Source organism: Triticum dicoccoides, chromosome 5B (assembly GCF_002162155.2).
Source record: "Triticum dicoccoides isolate Atlit2015 ecotype Zavitan chromosome 5B, WEW_v2.0, whole genome shotgun sequence".
NCBI classification, from domain to species: domain Eukaryota; kingdom Viridiplantae; phylum Streptophyta; class Magnoliopsida; order Poales; family Poaceae; genus Triticum; species Triticum dicoccoides.
Window position 1 is genome coordinate 720,299,967 of NC_041389.1, and position 9,978 is coordinate 720,309,944.

Below are 9,978 nucleotides of genomic sequence, written 5' to 3' on the forward strand. Positions count from 1 at the left end.
CCCATTTCCTCCGCGGACTGGGCTTCCTACTTCATCCCTTTGTCCGGGGGCTCATGTTCTACTACGGCCTAGATTTCCATGATCTGGCCCCAAATTTCATCCTCAACATCTCAGCGTTTATCATCGTGTGCGAGGCCTTCCTCTGCATCCAGCCCCACTTCGGCTTGTGGCTCAAGACCTTCAGTGTCAAGCCGAAGGTTGTGAAGGGCAGCCAAGCGGAGTGCGGAGGCGCCATGGTGGGTAGGATGTCCCACGTTACGTGGCTGGAGGGCACCTTCGTGGAAACCATTAAGGGGTGGCAATCGGGGTGGTTCTACATCACCGAGCTGCGTGACCCTGATTGGGCAGCGGCCCCCGAATTCAGATCCGGCATCCCTACATGGCTCACCTCCTAGAAATAAAGTGGCCGGATCTGGGGGGATTCGGAGGAGCTGACCGGACTCCAAGCCTGTATCCAGAAGCTGGTGGACTAGAAGCTCAAGCTTGTCAACGTAGTCCAGGTCATGCTCATCCGCCGGATTCTCCCGTGCCAACGATGGGGTTTCAACATGTGGGAGTTTGATCCAGCGCAGCACCAGACCCTGAGCGGGCTCTTCAACACTACGTACGAAGATGTCTGGAAGGTGATGTTCAAGGGCGCCGAGGCTCCCGCGTCCGCTACCGAAGATCGCGGATTCCGCTTGCAGCGTCCAGCTGACGAGGTAAGTGATTTTGCCACTTATTTTCCATAGTTTGACTCTATGCGGGATCTAAACTCCCTTTACCTTTGACAGGACTGGTTGGCGAAGGCCGAACGGACTATCTGTCCAGCCCCATTGCCAGAGGACCCAGCGGACGCCCGCCTAACGGGGCTGCTGGCTCCGGCACCCCACGTGGTGCCGGAGAAGAAGGCCAAGAAGAAGGCCACGGGGACTCGGAAGAGTTCCCGTTTTCAGGTGCTATCGGATGATGAATCCGAGGCCGACTCCTCCCACCAAGGCGAGGAGGAGAAGAAGAAAGCCTCTCCCCCAGCGGGGGGAGGGAAGAAAAGGAAGGCCTCCCCAACAAGGGAGGCCGAAGGGTCCAAGAAGGGGAAAACTCTTCCCCCGGACTACTCTGCCAACGCCAGCGACGACGACGAGGACTGGCCTCCAAGGGCCAAGCCCCTGGCGAGATCGTAAGTATCCGGACTCCCGAATAACTTCAAGGTTTTTTCCTTTTCGTCACATAGTGTCTTTCTAATGCCGCATACAACCCTGCAGTCCGCCCAAGGATGATCTTCCCATCTCGTCGAGCGGGTCCTTGGGTGCGTCGGATATGGATTCCCTTCCGACTGCCTTCACCCCCCGTGCCGCGGACGATGCCGAGGTGGGATCCCAGGAAGGGACCCACCAGGAGGAGGAGGCCCCGGAGGTGTCACAGGACAACCTCCCGGACTTTGCACCGGACTCGGCCCCGGAACCCACAGTGGCTCCAGAGTCCGGCGGGCAACCCCTTCGCAAGAAGGGCAAGACCGTGACGCCGGCTGCCTCCGTCCAACCGGAGGTGCCGGATAATTTGCTGGAGGCGCTCAACGGTGCCTCCATCAAAGAGGAACACCGCACTGTTATGAGTGCGGTGATTCAGAAGGTTCAGCTCGCCAAGAGCGGGCTGACCGAAGCCTGCAGCAGCCTTCTAACAGGCTTTGAGGTAAGAATTTCGATATATGTAAAATGGTACCGCATAGACAGTAGCCCCTAATGCTCGGTTCGGTGTTCGGAAAGAAAAGCCGGACTGAGGATCTTTAAAAAGATATACGCAGCAGTCATAGAAAATATGTCAATATGGGATTGCAGGCTGTGCTGCTGACCTCCGCCGCACTGACTGTGGAGGTCAATACTTTGAAGGAAAGCCTCGAGCAGTCCGAGAACGAGCTCGGCCATGCCAAGAAGCAGCTCGAGGAAAAGGAAGGTGAGTAATACCTTATTAAAATTGTACCTTACAGAAAAGGATTTAGTTGCAAGAAAAATGACAAGGATAACCTGGGTATTGCAGGGGCCACTAACGAGGTGGCGACCCTGAAGGAGGCGGTGGCCGCGGCCGAACGCAATGCGGCCGTGGAGCGCACCGAGCGAGAGAAGCAGGAAGCGCGGGTGGCGGATGTACAGCAAGAGCTCCAGGATCTCGTGAAAAAACATGAGAGCTTGGAGCGTGACTCAAAGACTCGAGAGTCTGAGCTTGGAGCGTGACTCGAAGACTCGAGAGTCTGAGCTTGCAACGGCTCTTGAGAGTGCCAAAGCCGCTAAGGCCGAAGCCTACAAGGCCCTCCAGGAGATTGAGGCGGTGAAGAAAATAGCAATGGGTAAGGCATTTTTCATGCAAAGTAAGCATGTGAGTGTTAATTACCTGTTGCTTACCCGAATTCGGAGCTCTCCAGGAGCGTTCGCAGATCTTCCTTGCAGCGTGTCCGATGCTGCCGCATTCTACTGGGCTAAGGGACATCCGGTGCCCCTTAGCGACCAGCTGAAGCAGCTGGTCGAGCTCCACAAGGCGGCCGAACAGGCCATGAAGGGCCTCATAGTTCGGTTGTGGCCTAAGGAGGCCATGCCTGGGAGCTACTACGGCCTGGTGCGGCGGCTGGTGGATGCGTGCCCGTGGGTTGAAGTCATCAAGCACTCCGCTTGCATTGAGGGTGCCCGTCGGGCCCTTGCCCGCGCAAAGGTGCACTGGGGCAAGATGGATGCCCAGAAGCTCGTGACGGACCCGCCACCAGAGGGCAAGGAGCATCGCACGCCCGAGATGTATTATAAGAGTGTGATGAAGGGTGCCCGCACTATTGCGGGTGAGTGCTCCAAAGATGTAATATTTGAGTAGACTCGCATTTTGGTATCCTGTGCGCTGAAAACTATGTCATATGCGCTAAGCAACGCTTGTTAATTTAAAATATTACCTTCTATGCGGCTGTTTATCAAATTTGAGAGATGGCAAGTCGTCGGCTTCAGCCCCCGTGCCACGAGTGCTGGGGTGTTCGGGATAAACTTGAGCGCTCTTGTTCCCATTTTTGGGTCCATCTAGGGAGGCGCTCAACACAGCGAACAAGGCAACCGGACTTATAATGCTTGAACACTCTCACTTAGCCATAGAATTCTATAATTTTAAATTTCGGCGAAGCCCCTAGTCTTCGGAAGGCCGAATTTGGGGCGCTATCCACGCCTGGGCCAGACAGTATCCGGCTCCTCGCTCTAAGCGGCATAAGTCTTTAAGGACTCGCAAAAAAACCCTCGAACAGCGACCGGCTCTCGCCTCATCATGACGGTCAGTTTTAGCTTTCTCCACTGAGGCGTTAACCCAGCTCAACTAGGGCGCAATCGCAGTGGTTCTCCCAGTGCTACCTTAGCCGATATAACGGAACGTAAGGTACCAAAACATGGGAGCCAGGCAAACCCAACTATTGACCCAAGACATGATTCGGAGCCGATGCATATAGTGCTATAAGTTCGGGGTGCCGCACTTGTGAGAGTGTTCGGACTCATCACACCATAATGCGGGAAACATAAGCCCCTGGTGTATATTAGCCGTACCAAAGTGTACGGATGCAACATGCCGTAGATGAACATATGTATGAAAAAGAAATGCAATTATAAGCAAAAAGGTGATGCATTGTTTTATTCAATAAGTGCTGCTATGAATGCAGAACGATACAAATAGTGCGATAAGCAAGGGATGGGACTGTTAAACATGTCCCCCTCCAGGGGTAGGCTGCGGATTGGTGTATAAAAATGCTTGTAATGGAGACCACCTGTATATTCGTTGTAGCCTTTATCCTTCCCTGGCTGCTGCATCGTGAGTTCGGCAGGTCTGCTGCCGGACAGGGCCTCTGACAAACAGAGTCCTGTGAGTAAAAAACAAAACAAAAAAACAAAAAAAAACAAAGACACACTTAAGATCCCCTGGTGTGGTTGAGCCGCAGTCTGGGCTTGTGGTGGTCGTGCCCCTCTCCCCATGCCCATGGTATCTTCAGAGCGTAATGGTATACGCGAAGGACCTGTTTTGACGTTTTGCAGGGGCTGGGGTTGGGGCCGCACTGCTACGCGTGCTCGAAACGTGCCAGATGGTCTTGTTGGAAGTTACTCCGGGCGCGCTTAGCTATGTCCGGCCGCTTAACGGCCGGACTCGAGAATTGCGTTAAGAGGCTGCATTGCACTTCTGCCGCGAGAGCCGCTGTATGTTCCTCCGTGCGGAGAGAGCGTTCAGTGTTTCCGTTGACCGTGATGACTCCTCGAGGGCCTGGAATCTTGAGCTTTAGGTATGCGTAGTGCGGCACTGCATTGAACTTTGCGAACGCGGTACGTCCGAGCAGGGCATGATAGCCACTGCAGAATGGGACTATGTCGAAGATTAACTCCTCGCTTCGGAAGTTATCCGGGGATCCGAAGACCACTTCCAGTGTAATTTAGCCTGTACAATTGGCTTCTACACCTGGTATGACGCCTTTAAAGGTCGTCTTGGTTGGTTTAATCCTTGAGGGGTCTATGCCCATTTTGCGCACTATATCCTGATAGAGCAGGTTCAGGCTGCTGCCGCCGTCCATTAGGACTCTGGTGAGGTGAAACCCGTCGACGATTGGGTCTAAAACCAATGCGGCGAATCCGCCGTGGCGGATGCTGGTGGGGTGGTCCCTTCGGTCAAAAGTGATCGGGCAGGAGGACCATGGATTGAACTTCGGGGCAACTGGCTCCATCGCGTAGACATCCCTGAGTGCGCGCTTCCGCTCCCTTTTGGGTATGTGCGTTGCATATATCATGTTCACCGTCCGCACCTGTGGGGGGAAGCCCTTCTGTCCTCTGTTGTTCGCGGTCGGGTCTCTTCCTCGTCATCGCTATGCAGCCCCTTGTCATTGTTTTCGGCAATTAACTTGCCTGCCTGCTTGAATACCAACAGTCCCTATTGGTGTGGTTAGCTGGCTTTTTGGGGGTGTCGTGTATCTGGCACAAGCGGTCGAGTATTCGGTCCAAATTGGACGGACCCGGAGTAGTTCTTTTGAATGGCTTTTTCTGCTGACCGGGTTAGAGCCTCTGAATCCGGCATTGACTGCCATATCCTCACTATTGTCGCCCTTAATGCGGCGTTTGTTTTTATTACAACGCGGCCTGCCATTTCGGTCCTTGAAATCCGGACTGCCAGAATTTTTGCTGAGGTTGTTGCTGCGTGCTAGCCAGCTGTCCTCACCCGCGCAGAAGCGGGTCATGAGTGATGTGAGGGCTGCCATGGATTTCGGCTTTTCCTATCCCAGGTGCCGGGCAAGCCACTCGTCGCGGATGTTATGCTTGAAGGCCACGAGGGCCTCCGCATCCGGACAGTCGACGATTTGGTTTTTCTTGGTTAAGAACCGTGTCCAGAATTGTCTGGCCGATTCGTCTGGGTGCTGAATTATGTGGCTTAGCGTCTGGTGGTCGCACATAAGTGCCCTGGAAGTTATCGAGGAATGCGGCTTCCAGGTATTCCCAACTCCCAATTGACTCTGCTGGCAAGCTGTTGAGCCAATGCCGGGCTGGTCCTTTAAGCTTGAGGGAGAGGTATTTGATGGCGTGAAGATCGTCACCGCGGGCCATGTGGATGTGAAGGAGATAATCTTCGATCCAAACCGCGGGGTCTGTTATGCCGTCATAGGATTCAATATTGACGGGTTTAAACCCTTCGGGGATTTGATGATCCATTACTTCATCTGTGAAGCATAGTGGGTGTGCGGCGCCTCTGTACTGGGCGATATCACGACGGAGCTCAAGGGAGCTTGGTCTATTTTGTTCGGCCCGGCCGGACTTACTGTGTCCGGTGCGACGGTTGTCGTCACGTATCGTGGGACGCCCGCGCGATCCATAGATCGATCTTGATTGTCTTGCCTTATCCTCCAATATATCTCGCAAGTCCGGAGCGTTCCCATGTGGCTGTGTGCTTTTCGAGCGATGCCGGGGTACGGGTCTAGTGAAGGGCCTAGAGGCCTCTCTGTCGCGACCATGGGGTGGTCGGTCAGCCGTATTGTCTCCTAGTGATGCGGGTTCATACGCCTCCTCCTCTAATCGGGGGAGCTGCTTGCGTTTAGGGTAGCTTTTGGAGGGGCGTTCGAGCTCATGCTCTTCGGCCGCGAGGACTTCGATCCATCTGTCGGCTAGCAGATCTTGATCAGCTCTAAGCTGTTGCTGCTTTTTCTTGAGGCTATTCGCCGTGGCCATAAGCATGCGTTTAAAACGCTCTTGTTCGACGGGGTCCTCAGGCACGACGAATTCGTCATCGTCGAGGCTTGCTTCGTCTCCGGAGGGAGGCATATGATCCTCTACCTCTTCTTCTGCCGCTCTCTCATGAGGGCTGGCCTCTTCGTCCTCCTGCGCTTGATCCTGCTGGAGTGGGTTGTCTTCGGCACTGTCCGGTGTATTATTATCTCCGGTGCCGGAGTCTTCATTCTTGCTATGGCGGGATTTGGAGCGGTGCCGCTGACGCCGGCGCTTGGGCTGCTTTTTGGAGGGGTCATCCTCTTCTGTTCCTTCACCATTCTCGTCTTTTGGGATATCCACCATGTATATGTCGTATGATGAGGTGGCTGTCCAGTGCCCAGTAGGCGCTGGTTCTTGGTCGTCTCCGGCATCGTCGTCCATACCGTCGATGTCTTCAGAGTCGTAGTCTAGCATGTCGGTTAGATCGTCGACAGTGGCTACCAAGTGGGTGGTGGGTGGGCTTTGAATTTCTTCGTCGTCCGCATCCCAACCGTCCTGACCGCAGTCCGGCCAGGGCTCTCCTGATAACGAGAGATACTTTAGCGAACTCAAGATGTCGCCAAAAGGTGAGTGTTGAAAGATGTCCGCTGCGGTGAACTCCATGATCGGCGCCCAATCGGATTCGATCGGGGAGGGCGCGGGAGGTTCGGAGTCCGGCGAGGAGTCCGGCACCTCGGAGTCATGAGCTTTATGAGGGACAAGGTTAGTGTTCGGCTCTATCGCCGTAGAGGTTGCAGCCCCCGAGGCGATGTCTAGGCATCCGTCCTCGATCTGCGCAGCCGGCTCCAGATTGAAGATCAGAGCGGTTTCGAGTGCGGCCTCCAGGGTACTGTCCGGCTGCAGAGCTAAATCATGCTCACCGTGACAGTGCGGCATGCTCGGCTGTGGCTCGAATCCATCGAGGATCAAATCCCCGCGGATGTCAGCTGTGAAGTTCAAACTTCCAAATCTGACCTAACGGCCAGGGGCGTAGCTTTCGATCTGCTCCAGTTGGCCAAGCGAATTGGCCCGCAGTGCGAAGCCGCCGAATACGAAGATCTGTCCGGGGAGGAAGGTCTCACCCTGGACTGCGTCGTTGATGATGATTGAAGAAGCCATCGAGCCTATCGGTGACGGCACAGAGGAACTCTCAATGAAAGCACCAATGTCGGTGTCAAAACCGGCGGATCTCGGGTAGGGGGTCCCGAACTGTGCGTCTAGGCAGATGGTAACAGGAGACAAGGGACACGATGTTTTACCCAGGTTCGGGCCCTCTTGATGGAGGTAAAACCCTACGTCCTGCTTGATTAATATTGATGATGTGTGTTACAAGAGTGGATCTACCACGAGATCAAGGAGGCTAAACCCTAGAAGCTAGCCTATGGTATGATTGTTGTTCGTCCTATGGACTACAGCCATCCGGTTTATGTAGACACCGGAGAGGGCTAGGGTTACACAGAGTCAGTTACAAAGGTAGGAGATCTACATATCCGTATCGCCAAGCTTGCCTTCCACGCCAAGGAAAGTCCCATCCGGACACGGGACGAAGTCTTCAATCTTGTATCTTCATAGTCTTGGAGTCCGGCCGATGATGATAGTTCGGCTATCCGGACACCCCCTAGTCCGGAACTCCCTCAGGCACCAACAACCCTGAGGCCATGGCCTTGGCATCAAGGGCGGGGCACTATGATGATCTCGTAGCAGCCCACCGGCCCGCCCCAGCTTCACACTTTGTCGTCATGTTTCGCGACAACTATTTCGTCAACCACATATCGGAGGACGGCATCATCGACGGTTCACCTCTGACTGCAATGTTAACACTACCGACCTTGTTTCATTCTCGGACGATGAGAGCAGCATGGCCAACATGACCTTCATCGCGGACAATGAGGTCGAGGAGCTCTCCCCAACACAGGCAATGGAGACCAGAGGTTCACATCCAACATCAGCTGAAGTCAATGATGTTCATGACCACCTCCTCGTGTCCTGTTATTCCGGAGGTAGCTAACAGCGGCCATCATAGCCTCCTCACTGAAGTCAATGATGTTCATGACAACACTGTAGAGGAAAGGGTTCATGTCGACTGGCTTGCTCTCCCTGATGGCGAATGCCACCTCCTTTATGGTGTCAATCATGCTGCTAAACATGCTCACCTCCTCGTCCATCATTGCATCCTCTTCTTCTACCTCCCAGGAGCAGGAGTGTGATCAGCAGCAACAACCTTCTCAGGGCCACCCCGAATGATGGTCTCTGACTCTTGGGTGTATGGATACTCATGGTAGGTGAATCGAGAGGCTCACTGAAGCCCATGGCATGCTTGCCAGCTGCCAGATTCCAAGAGAAGATGATCTACATCTGAGAGTAGTTATGTATGAGTATGTTGAGGTACCCAACATCATGGTGATCCTAAGAAAGAAAGACAGTGTTGTAAGTTGTGATTGCATGTTACATCAAGTGATACAAGTGGTAGGTTAGCTAACCGTGATGTGATGTGGCTTTGGTAGTGCTCAACCTCCAACCGAATGGTGAAGGTGTCGTGATCCCGTTATGTGCCGCTAAGGTCTCTAAGCTTGGACACTTGGACCCATCTCACTCTCCACTCCTAGGATGGGTGTACACATGTGTTGAGGTCACCTCTGTGGCAGAGAACTCAAAAACCCGCTTGGCAACAATGTTGAGGTTTACCTTCTTGAAGCCCTTATCATCCCTCACCCCACTTGCGATGATATCATACATCTCTTTCAGGATGAAGGTGGACATGAAATGCTGCCATTTCAGACCAATTATTTTGCTGGTTTTTCTGGGCTTGTAGAATAAGCTACCCCTACCCAGCTTATTCTAGAAGCCCAGACAAAAATATATTTTTTAGAAGCCTACTAGTCAAGTCTGAATTAGTAGGCTTCTAAAACAATAAATTTGGATGAGCTTCTAGAAAAAGCAGGGTAGGGGGCAGCTTATTTCGGCTTATTCTAGAAGCCAGCAGCAGAAATGACCTTTCATTGTGCTCCCTTCATTGCCCCCCTCATTTGTGCCTTTCTAGCCTCAACAACCGCCTTAGTAGTTGTTGCAGGCATCAAATATAGTACCGCAGGCCCCTCAAGTACTTTTGCATCAAGAGCCATCGGCCGGGAGTCCTCAAGTAAGAAAGAAAGATCTAGGTATCGGACATAGCAATAGCTTGACTATGGTCTTCAATAGTGTTATAGTGATGTCCTAGAATTGAACAAAAACAATTCATCTACGGTGCTAGCATGCTACAGATGGACTGATCACCAAGCTCAACACACAAGCATACGTAGCAAGCTATCATGGACGGATCATGAAGTTCAACTAACTACCACATCTACCATACGGCACATGGACCGACCATCAAGGTCAACATAGTACCACATCTGCCATAGTAGCATTGGAACCGACATGGAAAACAATTAAATCTACCACAAGAACATGACCATCATCACCGCTGAAACGGAAAAGTCTATCGTACCACCAAAACAGTACCACTAACATCTGATCTACGACATCCTCACACAACATCATGAAGCAATACTTACATAAACTGCCATACTACCTGCAGACCTACTTCTACCACATGCTGACATATCTAAGCTCCAAGGTGGGGAGTGATTGAACTTACAATCATCGAAGGAGCAGGGAGGAGGAAGGGCGAACAACTCGGAAAAGAGAAGGAAAAAGGATCGCAGCCGCCGGCGGCCGGAGGAGATGGCGCCACTTACCTGCTCGTCTGCTAAGAAGATACCCGGGACGGAAG